The sequence below is a fragment of the Lepidothrix coronata genome, unplaced genomic scaffold (assembly GCF_001604755.1).
Source record: "Lepidothrix coronata isolate B3197 unplaced genomic scaffold, Lepidothrix_coronata-1.0 Scaffold129, whole genome shotgun sequence".
Classification (NCBI taxonomy): Eukaryota; Metazoa; Chordata; class Aves; order Passeriformes; family Pipridae; genus Lepidothrix; species Lepidothrix coronata.
The window spans coordinates 415,279-436,382 of record NW_016690309.1 but is presented as its reverse complement, the minus strand read 5'-3'; the positions used below and the strand labels follow the sequence as shown (position 1 = coordinate 436,382).

At 45.6% G+C, this 21,104-nt stretch overlaps 1 protein-coding gene and 1 long non-coding RNA gene across 7 annotated transcripts in view; one reads left to right on the top strand and one right to left on the bottom strand.

Annotated features, from left to right (window-relative positions):
• LOC108503064 overlaps nt 1-19,636 on the top strand; it is a 132,255-nt gene extending 112,619 nt beyond the window's left edge. For all 4 annotated transcript variants that reach the window (XR_001876715.1, XR_001876713.1, XR_001876714.1 and 1 more), the window contains 2 exons: nt 14,608-14,754; nt 14,830-19,636. This is a non-coding gene — a long non-coding RNA (uncharacterized LOC108503064). The remainder of the gene's footprint in view (nt 1-14,607; nt 14,755-14,829) is intronic.
• The window catches only part of WNT7B (Wnt family member 7B), an 84,439-nt gene that overhangs the window by 45,325 nt on the left and 18,010 nt on the right, over nt 1-21,104 (bottom strand). The gene's annotated exons all lie outside the window — the stretch shown is intronic.

Sequence of the window (21,104 nt, the reverse complement as noted above, 5' to 3'; positions counted from 1 at the left end):
AAGAGCCCTGGGAAACCACACAGTAACTCTTCTAGTTCCCTGGCTCATTGAGCTTATTCCAGGTGTTCAGAAGGATTAGCAAAAGCCATTTTGAGTTGTTTTTCCAGAGGGAGTTTCTAAGTTTGGTAGGCAGCCATAAAAATTGTGCATCTGTGTTATTATCCCAGTGGCCCGTGCTGGGTGTGTCCCTGGTATTTTGCAAATCGCTATGAGCTTGTGAAAGCAGCTGGATGAAATTCTTCTCCCTCTAAAATCTTCTCTCAAAGGATCCCACACACACTGTCAATCACACACATGCAGGCATTTACCTGCCTTTTCATTATGTGGCACATTGACCCCGATCTAGCTGCTTCTTGCCTTCAAACTGAAGATGCTGCTGCCTACAGGCATCTGAAATGTCTTTTTCCTCCAGTTCTCTTTCTAAATCTAAATAATTTGAAAAAATCCCTTTATGGCCACGCAGTACAGAGAGTGGAGAGATCTAAAGAGGTAAGAGAGGACTGTTTGGGATGCACAGCTGAGCCCACGGAGGTGGTACCAAAACAGCTCCAGTCATATGCATCTGTAGGGTCCATAGGCAGGTGCTGTGGCACACACAGTGTGAGCCAGTGAGCACCCAGGGCAGGTTAAGCCTGGTTTAACAGCTATATCTGAGCCACAGTCAAGTCTTCATCTCCTGCCAGCCCCACACCCACATAAATCTTCCTTCACTGCCAACAATTACTTATTCTAATTTCTCCCCCCAGTGCTGTCATTCTTGGACCACCAATTTTTTTAACTTTTTACCCTTGAGTGCCACACAAATTAATAGAAAAGTGCAACCTTTGTATCTGAACTACATTTAGCTGTTCTATAGAAGAAAAACTTAAGCTACCACCAGCATCCTAGACTGTTACGTTTTGGTTTCATTGTGCTGCAGACAATCAGAGCAGCTGCACAGGAGAATTGCTGTAACTGGAGATCCATGAACTAAGAGAAATAAGGTGGCATCACTTCCAGCCTCACTGGGTCATTCATGTCTCCAGACAAAGCCAGAGAAGTGTTGCTGTCAGGCAGGACATGTGCTGGTGCCAACATGTCTTTCGGTTGCAGGCTGAAGTGCCGTCACCCTCTTTCATTTCCAGGCCACTCTGCACACTCAGGGGGCCCCAGGGGTTAATATTAACAGTTCAAATCGTTAGATCCTTCTGAATTTTCTGTAGTTCATAGATTTTCTATAGGAAAATTTCTATCTGATAAACAACTCCGGAGTTAAGCCACTGTTTACATTTTTTTTATCCAACTTCTGAGCATTTCACCCCAGTAAAAATCAAAGTCCCTGATTTTATTGGATTACCAGTGCGTTATTCCATCAAAGTGAATCCCTAAACTCCAGTTTCTCTAGCTCACACACAAAGGATTTGTGCCATATCCTCCAGTTTTGCTAGCATAGACTGTAGGATCCAGGATGAAAGTTTACTGCCACGGCAAAACAAACATGTAGCATGGGAAAAACACCGCTGTAAAATAAAACTGAGTGGAAGCTGAAAGCCCAAAGCAACTTTGAGGGCTGGGTTTTGGTTTCTTTGGATCTTTAATCCCCAGAATGGCTCCATTTTTTTGTCCAAATTGTTCACCCAGGTCTAATGACCATTGAACAGTCTGGCAGGCACTACCCATGGGATGGGATTAGGGGGTCATGGGTTCAGTCCGTAAGCAGGACCACTCACCCCTGTCACAAATCTACTCAGTTGACAGACAATTCTTTGTGATGAGCTGGCCACCCATTTGGAGGGTCAACAGAATTCTCACTTATTTTGAAAATTTGACCATGAGACACAAACCGCCTTTCTGTGTGGGGAAGCCCACCCCACAGACACCCAGGGAAAAAAATCACAGCTCATGCTGGTCAGAATCCGTCCTCCCAGGGCTCTTCCTGCGGTGCCTAGTGTTGTCCAGGCTCATGCCTTTATTCTGTCTCCTGGTGTGTTCTGAAAAAAGCTTACAGGATGCTAGAAATCTTTAGTTTAAAGGGAAAACTAGTTGCACTGAGTGAACAGCATATGTATTTGTTGAGTAAATTTAGTAAAAAGAATGCTTTGAATGCTTTCAGGAAAAAAATAATTTTAAAATAATACCTTAATGCCATGTCTTAAAGTATGCTTTAGACCTCTCCTAAGCATCTTGTTTGTTATGCTTCAAAACTTCCTGTCACCAGAAAGGAAAAAAAAAATCCACAGCATTCCTTCTGTCTTACAGAAACACGAGAGTAAGAAAATCGCCCCTTTGGGGTTTTTTGTTTGGTGTTGGGAAAACTATAGCTTCATGAAGGATCTGATAACTAACCCATATGGTGCTTGATCCTGATAGTACAATCCAAACATCACAAACCAACTCCCAAAAGCCAACAAGAATCAGCATCTTTTTTGTAGAAGAAAACAATGCGATCTCATGCTAACCCAAAATCCAGCTCCTCTGGAGATACCAAATGCCTCATTCCCAATGAAAATAGATGCTGAGAGATGGTGACGCACGTCCCACAGTTTGATGTTGCCTCCCAGAGATGAAACAGAGGGCTCGATCTCTTGTGGTGTTAAAAATCCTCTGGCATTTTTTAGAATCAGAGAACTGATGGAAAATCAGATAATTAAACTTGCCTGTGTAGAATTCCTGTAACTATTAACTATATATTGTATTCTACTCTCTCTGTTTAAACAGTTTTTCTGCATTTGGTCTGTATAACGACCATCCCAGCTTTTTGCTCTGGGGGCAAGAAACCTGCTGATTACTTAAGTAAATTTGATGATTTTATGCTAGATGGCTGACATTTTCCAGTTCAGATTTAAATGGTTCTACCTAGCAGTTTAGATATGGCCCAGTGGGACAATCCCACTGTCAGAGGCCTGAGACTGTTTTGGGACTCCTTCAGGGTATATTCGTGACTTAGTTACATACAATGCATACAAAGTGTAGGTAGATGTGTTTTTAACTCAAAAAGGAAAAGTGTATGATTTTGTGTGTTTCTTAGGATGCTCTCTGATGGGAGAAGTGAGGGGATGCCAGGATGGATTTTGGCCATAACCTACCACAGAGGAACTTTGGGTGGCAAAAGAGCCAGACTTATGAAATAGGGTTACTTCTGTTGGACTTCAGTTGTGTACTTTGAGGATCTCAGAGCTTTCTAGAAATGGTAATGAATGAATCCACACTGCATAGAAAAGATGATCATCTTTGTTTTACTGATAAAGGAAAATGTGATTCACAGAACTGGAGACTTGAAACAAGAAACTTGACATTATAATGGTTTTTATACCATAGACCATTTTTGAATGACAAGTGTCATGATAAGTTCCCAAGCCAGTTTGGTTATTTAGCTCAAAACCACCATTGTGCTATTTCAGTGAAAGACAAACATTGACAGCCAGTTTCTTGGTGAAGGGATTGTTCTCAGTTCTGCCAAATGTTCAGCACAGTGTATCCCCCACGTCCAAACAATATCACTGCACAAAACTCCAACTCAGAGAGAAGTTCATCAGGAATAAAAATGTTTCCTGTGCCAAAAAATCAGTCACTCAGAAGGAAAATGTAAACCCAAAAGAGAGATCAGATAGCTTGTGGCATAAGGTCCTAAGACACTGCAGCCAAATAAAGGCACTTCTACTGAGTGAAGTCTGCAGCGAGACCTGGCTGAAATGCTGAAAACTTCCAGCAAGAAAATAGGACAGACCAGGGAAAACTGGGAATCTTGGGAGAAAGAGACCTCAGAGAGCAAAGTGCTGCCCTCCATTGTGAGTGTCCTCGTGCCCACAGTGAGGTGCCAGCTGTGGCACAGCGTGGGAAGGTGTGCACAGGAGGGAGGAAGGCAATGAGGGAGCTGCACATGGTGGCACTGCTGGTCCTCACCAAACACCACGGCACTGCCCGGGGGTGCCAACAGCTGCAGTGTGCCCAGACCATCCCAGAAAGGATGGGCATTATGGCAGAGAGGTCTGAGATGCTTGACCTCAGATGACTCAGTGTGACAAATACAGGGCTTTCAGAGAAAAATAAAACTCTGCATAGCCAAGATAGAAACAAACAAACAAAAAAAGTGATAATTCAGTGTTTGCCTGATGGCTTTTTTCCTAGCTATAAAAAGATTCTCTTCCAGCTCTTCCAAGACATAGTTTGTGTATTTTTTGTGTCAGAAAGAGAGGAGAAGAAAAAATCTGGCACATTTCTTTTGTTCAGTTTCTAGAAACTGGTGTTCTCCCTCCCTTATTTCCCTATCCACATGCAATGTCTGCAGTGTTCAGTGCTGAACTGGAAAAGCCTTCTCCGAAGGTGAGGGGGCCGTTAAGTCCTTGGATTGTGTGTAGAGACCATCTATGAGGCAGTGGCACATAATGGCAGCTGTGCTGTTCTGGGCTGCTGGAAATAATCCCAAGGCTGGCCACACTCACATCATTCAGAGCTGCTGGTTTCATCATGATTGGAATCAACAACAGGAAAGTAAAGAGCTGTATTATTTTTACCTACAATAACTTGTCTCAGTGGTCACTGATGCTTTGCAATGCCTCACATCCTCATGGGTTCACAATTCTGCACAAAATACCAAGATTCCACCTATATCCCCCATGCTTCACTAAACTCTCTGAGCTCCCACAGAAGTAAGCTAATATTTTCAAACTGCTGTTACTCCAAGCTAGAGGAGATAGAATTACACATCCCTGACAACAAGGCACAGTAAACTGTTGGGTAGCTTTTATTTTTGCCTTATTGACAGACCGTCTTCCTTGTGGCTGAGATCCTTGGGTTTGATTGCGAGCTGTTGACTTGCAAGCTTACAGCTGGCCTGGCCTGGGTAAAATCATAAGGAAAGTTGTGTAGAAAGCTGCCAGATCATAACCTGACGCTGATGTGGGTGACTAAAAAGAAAACATGAAGAAATAGGTCCCTCAGAAGATCTTGTGAGTTACTGCGGCCAGGAATCAAAGCCAAATTCCTGTGATTTCTGTACAGTAACTTTATCAAGGAATTAAGTGTCGCTGCACGAACTCTACACTTATCCTTGCTATCATGTGTTGGTTTCCATCGTTTCTTCTTAATTGGCATCAGCTGACAGTGGGAGCAAACACATTCTGAACCTTCCTCTGAGCAGCAAACCAAATAATCTTCAAACCTGTCCTGTGTGAACTGAAGAGAAGCCTAAAGAGGGTCTTAAAAAATCAGGGATTGAAAATTCCTAGCAATAGCAACAGGTGAGAAGTGGCACTGCTAGAAGTGTGAATACTGAAGCACAGAACTGTGCAAAAATGTTTGGTTTGAATTTGAATGTGGCAATTAACCCATAACATCTTCTGGTTCACTAAGATTTCAATGAACTTTAGGAGAAAAGTATCTTAACTGTTTCCCTACAATCTTAACTTAGTAAAATTTTTCTCCAGTGGCTCCAATACTGGATCAAAATCACACAATCTGGTCCCAGTCTTGGCTCTGACTTGCTGGGTATGTTTGAGTGAGCCACTTCCTTGCCTTCTGCCTCTTTCCTGCTTCTTTGCATGTATCTGGTTTGCCTTCCTAGGCACAGTGTGGGCCAGGATGGTGACTTGCCCATTCTTGCAATCTCTTCCATGCTACAGACTGAGTGCCAGGCATTAATTTATCTGAAAAATTAATTGGTTGGTGCATACCAACTGACTCTCACATAGGTAATACCAGTAACAAAGAGGCTGACAGCAGAAAAGAGAGGCACTAAAAAATTAGAGTACCCTCAGTTTCAGTGCTTCCCTTTGCCATCCAGATTACCCTTTTCAAAACTCTTTTTTCATTTTTGCTGTAGTTGCTGTTATTCATTTGCACAGAAGAGAGATGTGGGGTTGGGATTTGGTTTTGTCTCTCCAGCTGCCCATAGGTTTTTCCTAGCTGGGCTGATGTTGTTGCCAAAGTAGTAATTCTAAACCAAACCATCCTCTTCGCTCCTGCCCAACATGTGTCAGTGTTTTCCAGCTCCAGAGAAAGTACATGAGTGTAGGCACAGCAAATCTTAAATATCTCCTTCAAGCTGCTCAGCAGTACCATCTTAAGGACAATTGTCAAATGTAGCTGTGTTAAACAGAGGTGTTGGTTACGTGCCCAGGGTGTCAGTGTTAGTTTGTGTACCATCTCCCACTAAAGACAAGGAGGATGGACTGAATATACTAAACCTCACATTCTTAACGTAGATGCAGCAGTGTAAGTCCAGCACAAGTGTTGTGAATTTGTAAAATTTATAAAATTGCTGGCTCCCCACTTGGCAATGCCACACCTCCTGTCTGCTCCCCTTCCTTGCCTTCTGCACATTGCCCTGGCTCTGGAGGGGTGAGCTCCCAGAGCACCCTGGAGCCGTGGTGCTGCACCCTGGCTGTGCCCCCACGGGACACCCACACCTCACTGCCTGTCTCCCAGGAGCCAGGGGGCTGCATGCTGCCCTCTGACACTTTGTGACACACCCAAATCCTCTTCTCACCCCTGAAGAGGTCACCAGTTACTCATCTGAGAAACCCAGCATTAAAGCACGTGCTGGAATGGATCTGAGTTTTACATGAGCATTTCCCAGCATGAACAACCCATCACTCCCCTTAGCACTTTGCTCTAGTGATGGAACAAAAATATGAATGATTCTGTTTTCTGCCTCTAGTCATTGATTCAGACACTCATATTTGTCACAGAAGAGCAAACGACAGCCAAAAAGAAAACCAAAACATCTGCAGTATGAAATCCAGTTCTGCCCTATCAAGCTGACAGCAGCATCCTAAAATACAGTTGCCTTCTCTTTCTTCAGTCACTTCTTCAACCTCACTGCTTTTCCCGAGGTTACTTAAACTGGTGAGAGAGCAATTTAACCCATTGCTTCCCCTACCTCAGGTTCCTCCCAACTCCCAGTCTCCTTGGGTGTTCAGAGGCCAGAGGGTACTGCAGTGCTCACTCCCCAGGTTTAGCCACACCCTAGAGGTGTCTCAGAGGGACAGCTCTCACCTTTCCAAGCTTGCCTTGGAGCTAATGCAGGAAATAGGGCTGTTAATTCCTGCTGGTTGCAGAAGTGGCCTCGTGGGATCTGTGGGGGAGCTGCTGTCAAGCCACAATATCTATTTTCTCCCCAGCTCCTCAGCAGCTGTGGTGTGATGAGGTCTCCCAGCTAATACTGCTCTAGGCAGAGTTTGGGCCTCTCACTGTGGAGCTGGAGCTGGGAGGTCTCTGTTCAAGGAGCTTTGGTCAACCACTCTTCTGTCCAGATACATTCCACAATATCCTGCTTCTTCAGCCACCCTTCTTCACTTACCCTGGCCCAACACAGCCAAGCTGTTTTCCAGGCACCTTTTACAAGGGTTTTCTCTCTTAAAAAAAAAAAAAAAAAACCAAACAAAAAAAAAAAAAAAAAAAAAAAAAAAAAAAAAAAAAAAAAAAGGAACCGAAACCAAACAAACAAAAATTACAAAGCAAAATCAGAAATAGCTGAGGCTGATTTTCTTCTTTCAAATCACAGTCAACTCCACCTTTGTTTCAGATACCAGCACACACACGTACACACGTACCTGTGTTCACACACACCCAGCCACTCACTTGCTCCCCTGCTCTTGCAGGGTGCAACCAGCCATAGAAATTACAGGGTGTTCTAACATCTTTATCTAAAAATACACCTTGTTTTAATAAGACCCAGGGTTTAGGAGCCAGGATGGATTTAATCAAGAGCCTATAAGCAGGGTGCAACCTTCGGCAAACTTCATGTGAAATTATCACGTAGCACGTTTCCATCAGTTATGTGGCAAAGTTCTCATTTGCCCTGTGACTGCTTCTGTTTCTTTGGCAAGTCACAAAGTAGTTCTTTTTTTTGTTCCCTGCAAGGCATCCAGATATGTCTCTTTGTTTACTGTGCCGTTGACACAAAGGACTCCAGTGTAACAGGCCAAGTGGATGTATCTCTTCATTTTGAGTAAGACTCGCAGGATTAGCCTTCCAAAATGAAAGGGGTGCAATAAGCCAAATACCAGAGTCATTAGAGCAATGCGATGGATGGATTTGAGCAGTGCCTCTAAAATGCCAAACTGTTCAACTCCAGGATTTAACAGGCTTCAATTAACTTGGCGATTTAAAAGTGAGTGAGCCAATATATTATGATATAGCACAGATGAAGCCTCAGAAAAACTGTTCCTTAAAATGAAAAAGAACCCAAACAATTTACATCAGGGTTTCACGGCCTAGTTCATTCTGCCAGTCTTTCCGTTCAAACCTCTGTAAGGACACATAATACTGACTGATAGAAAGCAACTCCACACTAACATTTGCAGGTCATGAGGTCAAGCACCTGCAAGTCAGAAGATGCCAGAACAAGGGCTGACCGTGGAACTGGAATTCACCTGTCTCCTGTGTGGGCAGTGGTGCAGCCTGCAGTGCCACAGCAAGACAACTGGTTTTTCCACAGGACTCTCTCCTCCACTTAGTGCACAGGGTGCATGCACTCCCTTCACGAGGAACTGCTTTGTCCTGCTTTCTCCTTGCTCACTGTGCACGCCCCAGGCTTTATAAGCATTTCAAACTCTGCTTTATTGATGAATTCCGAGCTTGACCTTGGCTTTTTTATAGTGATGATCTATGCAATGTGTGAGAAAATCACAGAAAAATCATTCCATAATGCCCCTTTGAGGAGAGGAGACATGAGTCCTCCCACCTTAGAAATTCAGCAAGATCTATGAAGTATTCACTGATCCAAGGGGTTCAGTTTGACAACACTTAGGACACGAGCCCTCAAAACAATTTTGGTTTGTTATCTGAAGCACTGATCTTTCTCACTTCTGCATCTGGGATTGTTCCCCATTTCAGCAAGTCATATCCTGGGAACCTGAATAAAGCAACCAAGTACAGGGAGTAGCTACTACTAACTTAAAAAAATTAGTTCTCCGTAGCAACACCCAAATACAACACTCAAAAAAGGGTCCCAGAGGACCCTTCTGCTCCCCCCAGGCAGCCCATGCTCAGACACAGCCCCTGGAGGAAAGCCTACTAACCCAAAGTCACTGGAAGGGAATGCCCCAGGGTGTGCCCTCCTGAGGCAGGGATCCCGTAGGAACATGACTGTGAATTAAAGATCACATACTCACTTAGGTGGGAGCCACACTCAGGATCCATTGGCAGTTGTCAGGAAAAAAATAACTACAATCCCAAACTGGGAGCTTTCAAATGCCATATTTGGACACAACTCTGATACCAATTGCAAATTCCTGTTCAAGAGCAGGCTGGAGATTAGGAGACAAACAGTCACGAAGGTCAGGGCAGCATCTCTTTCCGCAGCCTCTTTCTAAGCCTCTTCTGAACTATCTTGTCTGAAATTACTGAGGCAGAAATTTTGTGTCGCAGAACAGGAAAAGTCTTGACACCAAATCAAATGCATAACGATCCCTCCTATAATTGCAGATAAAAATTCTCTCTCCCTGCTCTGGGTTGTATGTATAGTCCTCACTTACACCTGTGGCCCCGTTTCTCACCCTTCTATCCACTCTGAGCAGTGCTACAGTTCACGTGTAAATGGAATTGCTTGAAACAGTGCAGGTCCATTATTGACAACTACATTTGAAATTTACTGCATTCAAATAAGGGGAAAAAATCACTTCTGAATGTTGGGAATGCCCAAAGTTTGGGCTTTATAACATTTTAAAAGGGTCAGAGAAAACTGCATTATCCTAGACATTATTTTGCTGCCTTACCTTCAAAGATGCACTTCTACCTTTTTTATTTCACAAGGTTTCTTTTGTTACTAAAATCCAAGAGCTGAGTAAGAAGATAGTTATAACGCTTATCATTTCCTTCACCCTTCAGTGCATTTGCTGAAGAAAGAAGATAAATGAAGCATTGACAGGGTACTGCACCCCCACAGGGCCAACCCTTGTAAGAGATAATGTTGGGAATTAAAAGCAGTCAGCAGTGATCTCTCTGCTTTGACTGAGCTCCCAAAAAAGAAACTTTCAGATGGAAAAATATTTCTGCACAGATTGCAAGCCTCACATTCAGTGCCACCTGAAAACCAAAGCAAGCAAGACACATAACACCGAGATGAAGTAGCTCTTTAAAAAAAAAGTATCTTGCAATGCTTTATGGGCAGTAGTTACTGAGTTATGGAAAGAAAAGCCACTAGAATAAGAAGGGTTTTTCTTGTATTGTTCATGCATTCTAGCACCCATTTAATAAGATATTACCGGGAAAAACAACACAGCATCTTTCTGGAAAGGCTAATCATCTGCTCCTGCTGCCCATGCCACAGAATTGCTGCTGATCCGGGTTCCATTATGTCATCCCCGCAATACCCCTGCCCCTGCACTCACAGGCCTCATATCTCCTGCTCCTCCACTCACGTTGCCTTCTCTGCTCCTTCTGACCACAGGAAACAGTTCTCATTTATGACTTTCTGAGAATTAGCAGTTCCTAAAACCTCTTCGGTATTTATGATAAGTGTTGGTATCTATAGGATTCGATTGACTCACTCAGCAGCCCTTTGCTCTCTGGTGGTAATTGCCTTCCGCCCACACTCTCTACCTTCCCAGATTTGAGCTCGTTTCTCTTTCTCTCTCCCTGTCCCTCCCTGTGACTCACCCTCACTGCCTGGAAGTCCTGAGCACACACTGGCAGCTCCAGAGATTGTGTTACCTCTCCCCAAACTGCTGCCGAACCCCTTCCCTGTTTCAGAAAACATCTTTGCTCTGCTCCCCTCTCACCTGTACCTTCATAGCCCAAAACAAAGGCTGAGAAGCTGTTTTGCCTCAGGAACAGCAGTGGGTTGGTGTAAGTCTCCCCTGTGCCAGGGAGGGTCAGGTTGGATCTCAGGGAAAGGTTCTTCCCCCAGAGAGTGGTTGGCACTGCTCAGGCTCCCCAGGGCAGTGGGCACAGCCCCAAGGCTGCCAGAGCTCCAGGAGGGTTTGGACAACATTCCCAGGGACAGGGTGGGATTGTTGGGGTGTCTGTGCAGGGCCAGGGGTTGGACTGGATGATCCTTGTGGTCCCTTCCAGCTCAGGGTTTGATTCCCTATCCCACTTTCAAGGAACTGTTGCTATCTACCAATGTTGTTACCCTTCTTAGTCCAGCAGCCTGAAGAAGGATGTTACTGCTGCAGCACCTCCACACTATTTCAATTTATGAGGGGCTTTTATAGCTCCAGGTCAGCCACCCAAAAATCCATGCAGCACAGAGACTGACATTCCTGCATTTTCCCTGATACTGCTTGGGTTCCTTGTGTGTGATGGGATCACAGGCACAGAGCAGAGTTTGGTCCTCTGCCTCTTTGGTATCCCAGTTGCTCTCTTCTAACTCTTGCATCTCAGCACTCAGGCAGCCAGGCTAGGCCTAAATGATTTTGATGGGAATTAAACAAAGATTTTTCACAGAATCATAGAATACCCTGATAGACTTCTTCCCTGGCCCCTGTTTCCTGTGCTGTTCAGTGCTGCCAGATGTGCCTGAGGGAGGCAACCATGTGCCCCAGGTTCCCTCTACCGTCAAGGAAAGAGCCAGCCACCTCCCAGGATGATTCAGGACAGAGGTGGATTGAATTACCCATGGACCTACCCATGTCTCCATTAACTCCAGGAGGCACCCACGGAGACCAGACTCCTCACTTGGGAACCTCTCCTCATTGCCTACATTTGGTTGCATTAATCCACCTCTGCGTGTTGCTGCAGATAAACATTCAGATGGATTGCAACACGTCGCTGCCTTTCACGGCTCTTTGTGCCTCTCTTTGTTCACCTCTAATCGTGGGGCAATTGTGGTTTCCGCAGAGCGAACTTTTCAAAGGAAAAATCTGACACACAAATATGTATTCCAGTTGACTTGGAAAACAACTCTGGATTTTTAACACTGAGGCCAATTTTCTGCCACTGCACAGCGAGTCATCTCTGAGGAGCCACTCTGGTATGCCCTGGCTTTAGCAGGAGCTGCCAAACACGAGCAGCAATATCTGCTGTGCTCCAGGGCCACACGGGAACGCTCCCCGTGCCTTATCAGCCCCTCCTGGGCTGGATCCAAAGCTGAGTGAGAGCAGCAGGAGCCTTCCCACTAGATTAATTGCACTGGGAAGACAGTATTCATAGCAAAAAGAGTACTTTACATGTTCCTGAGGACATGACAGACAGGTGGGGTTTGGATGTTCCATGGAAAAGGGGTCTGAGCTGTGACCAGACTGAGGTGCCAGTTCTCCACAGATCAGGGTCCCTGTGGCTCCACAGTCTCTGGTGTCCATGCCTTTCAATGCTAGTGGGGTGCACTAATCTTCCTTTCCTAGGCTGAGGATGACTTGTCATACACGGTGTTTCACAAGTGAAGATAAGAGCCTTTTCCAACCCTAAGCTCCTCTCTATCTGCTCCATGCAGCATTCTGCATTTGAATAACAGGGCTGTCAAGTCATCTCAGACTTGCACTCCCATTTATGGCTAAGCTTTTCATTTTTATGCAATTAGCAGAAGCGGTAGCATTTATTTGCATTCAAGGGAGACTATTCCCTCCTCCTCCCTCCCACTGCAACCTCTACACACTCCCCTTCCATCAGCTGTGTCTCGAACTGGGAGGGAACTGGAGTAATTTGACTCACACCATTAAAGCAAATGGTTGTATCAAACAAAGATGACCTGAGCCAAAGTCCATTTAAGTCTACAAGTCTCTGGGGATTCCAGAGATATTACTGTTCTCACTGGCAATAAGTGTAACAGGAAACCAGGGTTGGTACCTGCACTCATGACTGTTGTCCTAATGTTCCTGTCCTGTGCACAGCTTTTCTCCTTTCCTTCCCTGCTGGACCAGGGCATGGGCAGTGGTTGATGAGCCCCAGAGGTGCTGGTGACTGACACTGCTAGAAGGTAGTTTGTGTGGGCAGCTGCAGAGCCCAGCTTAAAATAAATACATAGCAGATGTTAGAATGGCAGTGAATGGGACAGGACAGTGCTGGGGTTGGAGTGGCCATCCCTGGAGCAGAGCTGGAGGAGACCAAGAGTACTGGGTCACACCACACCTCTGTGTACAGGGTGGCTGGGGGGCACCTCTGTGAGAAGAGGCACGAGGAAGGGAGCCAGGCTGTATGCACAGCCAGGGAATGTGTGTATCTTTGGCTGGATGTACAGGCAAAAGCACACACAAGAGCAAAGGAATGCTCTTACCTTCAGTAACATTTTGTCAGTGCTAGGGATGGCATCAGAGGCAGATAATGAAATCCATCCAGCACCCAGATTTTCCAAAGAAAATGTCCAGCATAGAACAGTCTGACTTCCTAAAGAGCTCATTCATACCTCCTTTGGACATTACGTGATGTTACACACTCACATGTTCCCTGTTTTGCCCCTCTCAGCTTTGATGGTGTCAGGCAGATTCCCCAGAGAGGTCTGAGCTTCTGCATTAAAAGCAGCTCTGAAAAAGCAACACAAATTCTCCAAGCAAAGGTCTCAGAGCAAAGGGACAAACTAAACATCCCTGGGCAGGAAAAAAATGTAACTGAAAACAGTCTGGTGAAGCAACTGCCCACCCAGGGGAGCAGGCTGTGACCAAAGCACACACGTCACCAGTGGCTGCTGGTGGCACTCAGCCCTTCAGTACTCACCCCATGGAGCACACAGGCTTTGGACATGCTCAAAAATGTGTCTGGAAGGTTTTAAACATGAGTACACTCCCACTGAGCTCAAAGCAAAGCCAGTGGGATACTCCCAGACTCGAGCATTTGGATGAAATTAGGCCACAAAACACCAGGTAGCCTCCTGCTGAGCCGAGCTAGGCTGGAACCCAGCACAGGAGAGTGCTGTGCTCAGCACAGACACTGGTGTCCCTCAGCCTGTGGGGATATCAGCTGGTGACCTGTGGAAACCCTCTGCCTTACTGATCCTGCACCTCTCCTGCTCTCAGCACATTAGCCCAGGCTTGCTGGAGCCACTTCTGAAGCCCCAAAGCCAAGCAGCAGTTAGGAAACCACTAGCACATACGTAAACATATTTCCCCAGAAGTGGCACCTCCTACGTCAGGAAGGACAGCCAGCCTTGGGTGACTGACAGGCTTCATGCATAGTGTCTCCCAAGTCATTTATGCTGTGTCCCTGAGGAGCTAGAAATTGTCTTCTGTGCATTTCTAGGCCTTATAGGATCACACTGACTCTGGGGCAATCCACACTTTCATGTAGGTGGTGGCCTGAGGTTGCCTAAGAAGTGCCCCTGGTTCAACACATTCTCATTTGCCCCATGGTCTGTAGCTTAGGAGGCTTTTCACATTTGGAGAAATACAATTGCATTTTCTCCTGCTTGCAAATAACTCCACTAGATAACAAAATATCTCATCCAGCTCTGGGACAAAAGTGGGAGGACGTGCTCACAGATTCCTTTAGGTTGGAAAAGACCTCCCAGGTCATCAAGTCCACCCTGTGCCCGATCCCCACCTTGTCCCCCAGCCCAGAACACTGAGTGACATGTCCAGTCCTTCCTTGGACACCTCCAGGGGTGGAGACTCCACCACCTTCCTGGACAGCCCCTTCTGATGCTTGACAACCCCTTCTGTGAAGAAATTCTTCCTGATGTCCAACCTGAACCTCCCTTGGCATGGCTTGAGGACCTCTTGTCCTGTCAAACTGATGTTGAACTTTGGTTTCCAGATCTACATCAAGTTCCAAGTCATCAGGGCAGTGCCAACCAAAAGGATTTTGCACAACTGGACACTTTCACACCTCCACAGTGCCAGTGCTGTATTACAGACAAGACCCTGAGCTGTCAGGATTGAAGACATCTGGCTTCAGAGGGAGGTGGGTGTGACCAGCAGTAAAAATAATGTTACATAACTCTCAGGTATTTCCAGGATAACCCCTTTTTCTGTACAGGGCATCCCAGGAGAAAAGTGAAGGCAGGTACCTCTGGGCATCACTGGCTGCAATCCATCCCAGCACACAGGAGCACCCACAGGGTCTCCTTGCGCCACGTGTGGGGCTCCAAGAAAGCCATCCCTGGAATACATGATGACAGAGGCAACAAGGCTTTGCTGCCAGCAGCTCACACACACCCAGCAGCACTGTGCACCCAGGCTGGCAGGCTCTCCCACAGACAGAACCGGGGCCAGCTGCACCAACATGTCCCCACTCGCTGCCAGAGCCGCAGCCCCGCTCCCATCCCGCGGCTCCAGAACGAGCTCCTCAGCCCTTCCACACACAGACCCCTGGGAGCTCACTGCTCCCCTCAGCCTGCCAGGAGCCTGGAGCCTCAGCTCCCAGCAACGTGAGCTGCCCAGCTCGTGTCACAGATCTTGCTTTTCCCGAAATCTCTGGAATGGCAATTAGTGTGCCTGCTCATTTCACTCCTGACAATGTGACCAGGAGCTTTTAGGAGATTTGCTTATGGATCACTTTGGGATGAAATAGCATCTGAAAAGGATGCAGCAGGGAGAAGGTTCCTCAGAGCCATTGCTGATATGGGACTTATGGAAGGAATTCAAGTTCTGCACCTTTGCATAACAGCCCTACTCCACCTCCTGTCTAAGGGCTCAAGCCACCAAAACCGCTTCCTGTGGAAGCTGCCCAAGCTCCAGAACTTTCAGATCCTTGTGTCCACATCTCTACTTCTCCTCTGACCTCCTCTTGCATTAAGGAAGCACAAGGAAAGGATTCATGCTGCAACACAAAATGCCATATTTTTTATATCAGAACATATAAATGCACAAAAGAAGTTTTTAAACAGCACAAGAGGTCATGCCCAACCAGATATCTTGTGTGGCTTCAAAGATATAACTTCACTGCAATATTGCTGTGGCACGTTTTGCCAGTGCAGGTAAAGGCCAGATGAGCAGAGCTCCATTTATTTTCTCCCCCATAAAACTCAAACTTGTTTCCAAAGTCACAGCTTTAATGAGATTGGAGATTTTGAAGTGTCCAAGTTAGTCCTTGAAGCCAGTCCAGCCGCAGAGGTGGTGCAACACAGACATGACAGCACTAACGAGGCTGCATTAGGATCTTAAAGAAAGAGGGGTACACAAGAGGTGAGTATCGCTCAGGGTTACACAAGTGTCATTCTGACATTTCTTTCCCCCATTACTCCTCAGGACCTTTAGCAGCACAGCCCAGCACTTTCCTGTCTGGCCAAAGGTGCCAGCACACCGACGGACGTTTTTTGAGAATTCCCTGCTCCTCAGTAGTTAAATTTTTGTCCTTTGCAATTTCCAGATTTCTGACAGAACTGCTAGTGACAGTTGTAATAATATTCTGCAAAATGTTGTGGTGGTGATTCTTTGAATGCCTTTGTGGTTTGCTGTCCAGAGTTATAATAACCTATGTTTGCCCAGATATGTGTTCTCAGCTTGGAAGCACTGGAGCCAGCATTTGCTCTCCTGCATGGGCAACTGCACGTGTGTGCCTGCATGTGCTGCTGAACATGTGAGCTAGCTCCAGGTGTTTGCCAAGTGCTTCCTGGTCCCTGGGAGGTACAATTTGGGATTCACATCTCAGGGAAAGCGTGAGACTTATAGTTTATTCCAAATACTAGAATCCACCAATGGGAATCATAGGTGGTTTCTGAGCCTCCTCTCAGTTTCATGTGTTTATCTATCAATTCTTTCCTTCCTTAATCATTTTATCTTGGAAAAAATACTGGAGGGAATAGAGGAGAGGGAGAAAAAGTTTGTATGACAAGAGACTGAAACTGGCACAGCTACACCGAGATTAGTTTGATAAGAGAGCTCACGTCAGATGCCAGCCTTGCTCTGTTCATCTCCAGGAGCTTATCTGAGGTCCTGAGAAACATGAGATACAGTAGCCAGTTTATGTTAACCTTTGCTTGGTCTCAGGTCTACACGTACAGGTCCTTAGTGAAAACTGCTGAGTGAAACCCTGAGAAATCAGGCTTGGATACACTGAAATCACAGATCTGTGTATGAGGCACCAATCCCGACCAAAACTGTGCAATTTTGGAAAGACAACTCTAAGCAAAGCTCAAAAGAAGATCCCCAAACCACTCATAAAGTATGTTCTCTGAAGTCCTTCTGTACCTTATAAAACCTTTATATGTATTTGTGTCCATGAAGAAAACAAGGAGAGATGTGAGATATGCGTGGTACTGGGCTTACTTTTATATAAAGAAAGATATATCCCAGAAATACTCTACAAATAATAAACTAGACTCTGGTAGTGTATGGATGCTATAAAAGCCAGGGTTTCTATTCTGTGCCAAGCAAAGGCTCCTATATATATTTTTAAAACTGGATCTCAGTCAGCTGAAATATTGAAAAGAGTTAGTTCTAAAGATGGCAAGAAAAGAGCTGAATTTAATTTGGGAAGAAAATCCTGCATGGTTTGGCTGCACACAAACAATGCTATACCCCCTGAAAGCTTGGCTTTTGAAATGAATTCATGCTCTAGAGGAAGGAAAAGCTGAGCATACCCTCAGCAGTGACTGTCTGAGCTCAGCTTCACACACAGTGTTACACAGCACTGGCTGTCACCAATGAATTGCAATATTATGGATTGCCACTGCACACTCTGGTTGTGGACTCTCGGGCCAAACAGCACTTTTACCCCATAGTCACAAATTAAATCCTGTAAAGACAGCCTTTAATCCATGTCCCTTCAGATCATTAGTATTACACTATTTCTGAATCTCTAAACTTTGCGCCCACCTAAGGCTTTCTGTTTTGGGGATGGTGGCATGTTGGGATCCTAAATAGCAAAATTTCCCTTAGGACAATTCAAGAGCCTCATCAGAGACCTCAAAATCCTGCAACTGTAGAGCTAAGCACAATTTATGTGGAGCAGCCATGCAGAAAATCTTCTTCCAAAGCCAGATTCTCAGTACTGATGTAAACTGCGCTTTGTCTCTTACCTCCTTTACATTCCCTCTCCCGCACCCCCTCAAAGAGGGGATCACCCTCTGCTGAAGCCAGCCAGCTGTGAGCTGTGCTCTGTGCTTTGTGGTGCCTCTCCCCAGCCAGGGATGGGCAGTCACACCCTGCCTGGGCACACACCGGGCCCGCAGCGTGTGGCTGTGTCTGGGCACAGCACAGTTCCCTGGGCAGCTCTGCTTCTGATCGCTCTTCCTGACACTGCACTCGTCTCCTGGCTCCAGGGGATGCTGCTCTCCAGGCTCTGACCTCATGCTGAGTGCCAAAGAAGCTGCTCTCAGGTCATTAAGCTTCTGACCAAGTGATGGGGCCATGGCTTGGACCAACAGGACAGGTTGAACTGCGATGCAGGTCAATGCTGAACCTCCCGAGAGCTGCCTCCGTCTGTGGAACCATCCTAAAGCCTGTTTCATTCTCCCTCTTTTCCAGGCTTCCATGACTTTTCACCTTCTTCCTTGCAGTTGTCAGGATCCTTCCCTCCTCACCTTCCCAATGGGCTTTTCCACTCCCCCCTTCTCTGCATTCCCTTCTCCCTGGGGAACACACGGGCCCTTCCCTGGTTGTCACTGCCTTGCCACCCATCGCTCCTCATCACCTCTCTCCTGAAAGCTCCTGGGACCTGAGCCTTGGTCTTCACACACAGCCAAAGGCTGAAAGGAAAAACCTGACTGACTTACATAAACTCACGTGTCTCAGACTGAGATTTCTCTGACACTGTACATTTCCAGCTCACTTTTCGTGGGTTTTTGGAAGTGAAAAAGTAAAATTGAGAGCTGTCACCCAAATTTAGAGCTTGGTTTGGGAAAGTTAAGCATGAATTGGAATTCCTTTGTACCCAGGGAACACACAAGGATGCTGGGCATTTTGTATGTCCTGTGTTTTCTACATGTGGGATGTGATCTGCTTAAATATATGCATGTAACTACAAGCCTGTATGCTTCCAGTTCTCCATGTGTTCTCTTGAATTTAAGCCTCAGCTGCTATTGAAAGGGAAGTTTCTACTCTGGAAAAAGAAACTTACATAAAGGGATCCAAATAAGCAGAAAAACTCAAAAGAGCTTTGTAGACACACACTTATTTAAAAAAAAAAATCACTATTTCTGTGCACATCTATATGACTACATATAATCTTTTAAACACAATTTCTTCCCTACTTTCTCTATTTTCTTCTATTTTTTTTGACAGAAACTATTCACAGCAGAAGGATACATTGAATAAAATAATTTTTTTTCTTATTTTAAACAAAATAAAAGGTAATCTGAAATATATATTTCACAGTCCAAGGCCAATAAACTACTGTGAGATATCTACTGGTAAGATGCCTCTGACATGTCTGTGTGAGAGAAAGCAGATCCTACCCCAGACTCACAATACCGTCAATCAGTGCCATCATTTTTTCCTCCATCTCTTGCTCTGAATATCCATAGCTGAAATGGATTAGCTGAGAATTTTCTGTCATTATAACAGTCACTCCTTCAGTGTCCCAGCATGTGTCACTTCCATGTGCAATGGGGAAGGAGGAGGCAGGTGACTCCCTGTTCTGAGGAACTAATGCAATCCAAGTAGAGCCTTTGTGCTAAATGCAAATCACTCCCAGGAAAGACAAATCCAGTCACCTCTGAATTGCTTCAGCTCAGGAGAGAGCTGGTGGCAATATTGCATGGCTGCCCATCACCTGGAAGGGCCAGAAAGGTGTTCCTTCAGCAGGCTGACAGTGTGCTGCTCACCCTCGGTATCCTCCACTTCCCTGCCCTGCTGGGCTGTGGGATTTTAGGAAAAGGATTTAGTCTCTGCCTCCTGCAGTTCTGCAGCAGCTGAGAAATGTCACCTCCCAGCACCTTGGTGGCACCTTGGGGTGCTGCTGTCACCTCCCAGCACCTTGGGCATGCACAGAAGTTTGTGGTGGGTTTGACAGACACCACTGACAACATGAACAGCTACTGGAAGAGCTGCCAGCAAAGGTGGCTGATGCCACAGATCGGACACAGATCACCAGGTATTGCCAAAAGAACAAGAGCAAAGGAGAATATGATCTTCAATTTTAATGGCAGTTTCCCTCCTGAGGGACTATGGGATAAATCTGAAGGTGTAAGATCAATTTTAGGTCTAAATATGGAGCCCACTGGGGTGCCAGAGTGTGTAACCACTATCTCTAAGAGCTCATTTTGGACCACACCACATGGGTCTGCCACCTGCCATCTTCCAAAATCCTTCCCAGCCTCTGAGCCCTCTACAATCAAGTAATGAAAATTATGCACCTTAAAGTACCAATGTGCACATTAAAAATCAGCTGATCAAAGTAGAATCTAGGACAAAAAATAATGTTTCCCTTCTTAAAAAAAAATTATTCCGGGAAACCGTATGGCTCAGGGGGTTGGTATTGGGATACAGAGCCTTTCATCGCTGGTCCAAACATGACCCAAGTCAGTAGTGACCAAAAAAATGGTTACCATTTGGCAGATGCTTTGTGGCCTAGAGTATTTGAAATGAGCTGATGGTCTTAATCCAGTTCCCAGTGGACGACTATCCACATCACAGAAACCACCACCACAATTGGCACCCTCTTTGGCAGCCCTGGCAGGTTGGCCAAGGATTAAATAAGTACAGAGACTGAGCCACCCGCTTCTGCCTAGCTAGAGGTTGCCCCTCTAGGTCATGGATGAGACACAGGGATGGGGTGGAGTGGGGAAGCTCACACACCCTCTGCCTGTGCTCTGCTGGTTTTGTGGGCAAGGAGAGGAATTCATTTTCCAGGGCTGTGATTCAGGCACCCTTCGTAAGCGGCATATTCGTGTACATGCATTTAATTTAAGAAGGAGACAGAAACTGAGAGAATTTCAGGATTTATTCTCAAAAAATAAGATGCCAGATTGATTTCTGGGAATTCATCAAAGTCAGGGTAATTGTGCCTGGGCTGCACTTAACAAAGTGCACACAAGCAACCTGTAGAGCAGCTCTGCTTCAAGAAACATTCCTTTTGCTGTGCTATGTTATCAGTCATCACTTTAATTATCTCACAAGATGTCTTAGAGTGAACCTAATCTGTGCCAGCTATTGTCAGAAAGCTAAAGCTGATTTCTAGTTAGGTATACAATGGCAACTACCACGTAAGCAAAGATCTGATACACATCAAAAAGTCCTATTTGGGCAATATGAAGAAAAGCAGGGCTTTTGTCAGTGCTGAAAGGGGTTTTCATTTTTGGAGAGGTAGAATACATCATTCCTTCTTTCTAATAAACAGCACTCCCCTAACAAAATATTGTGAGCTAAATC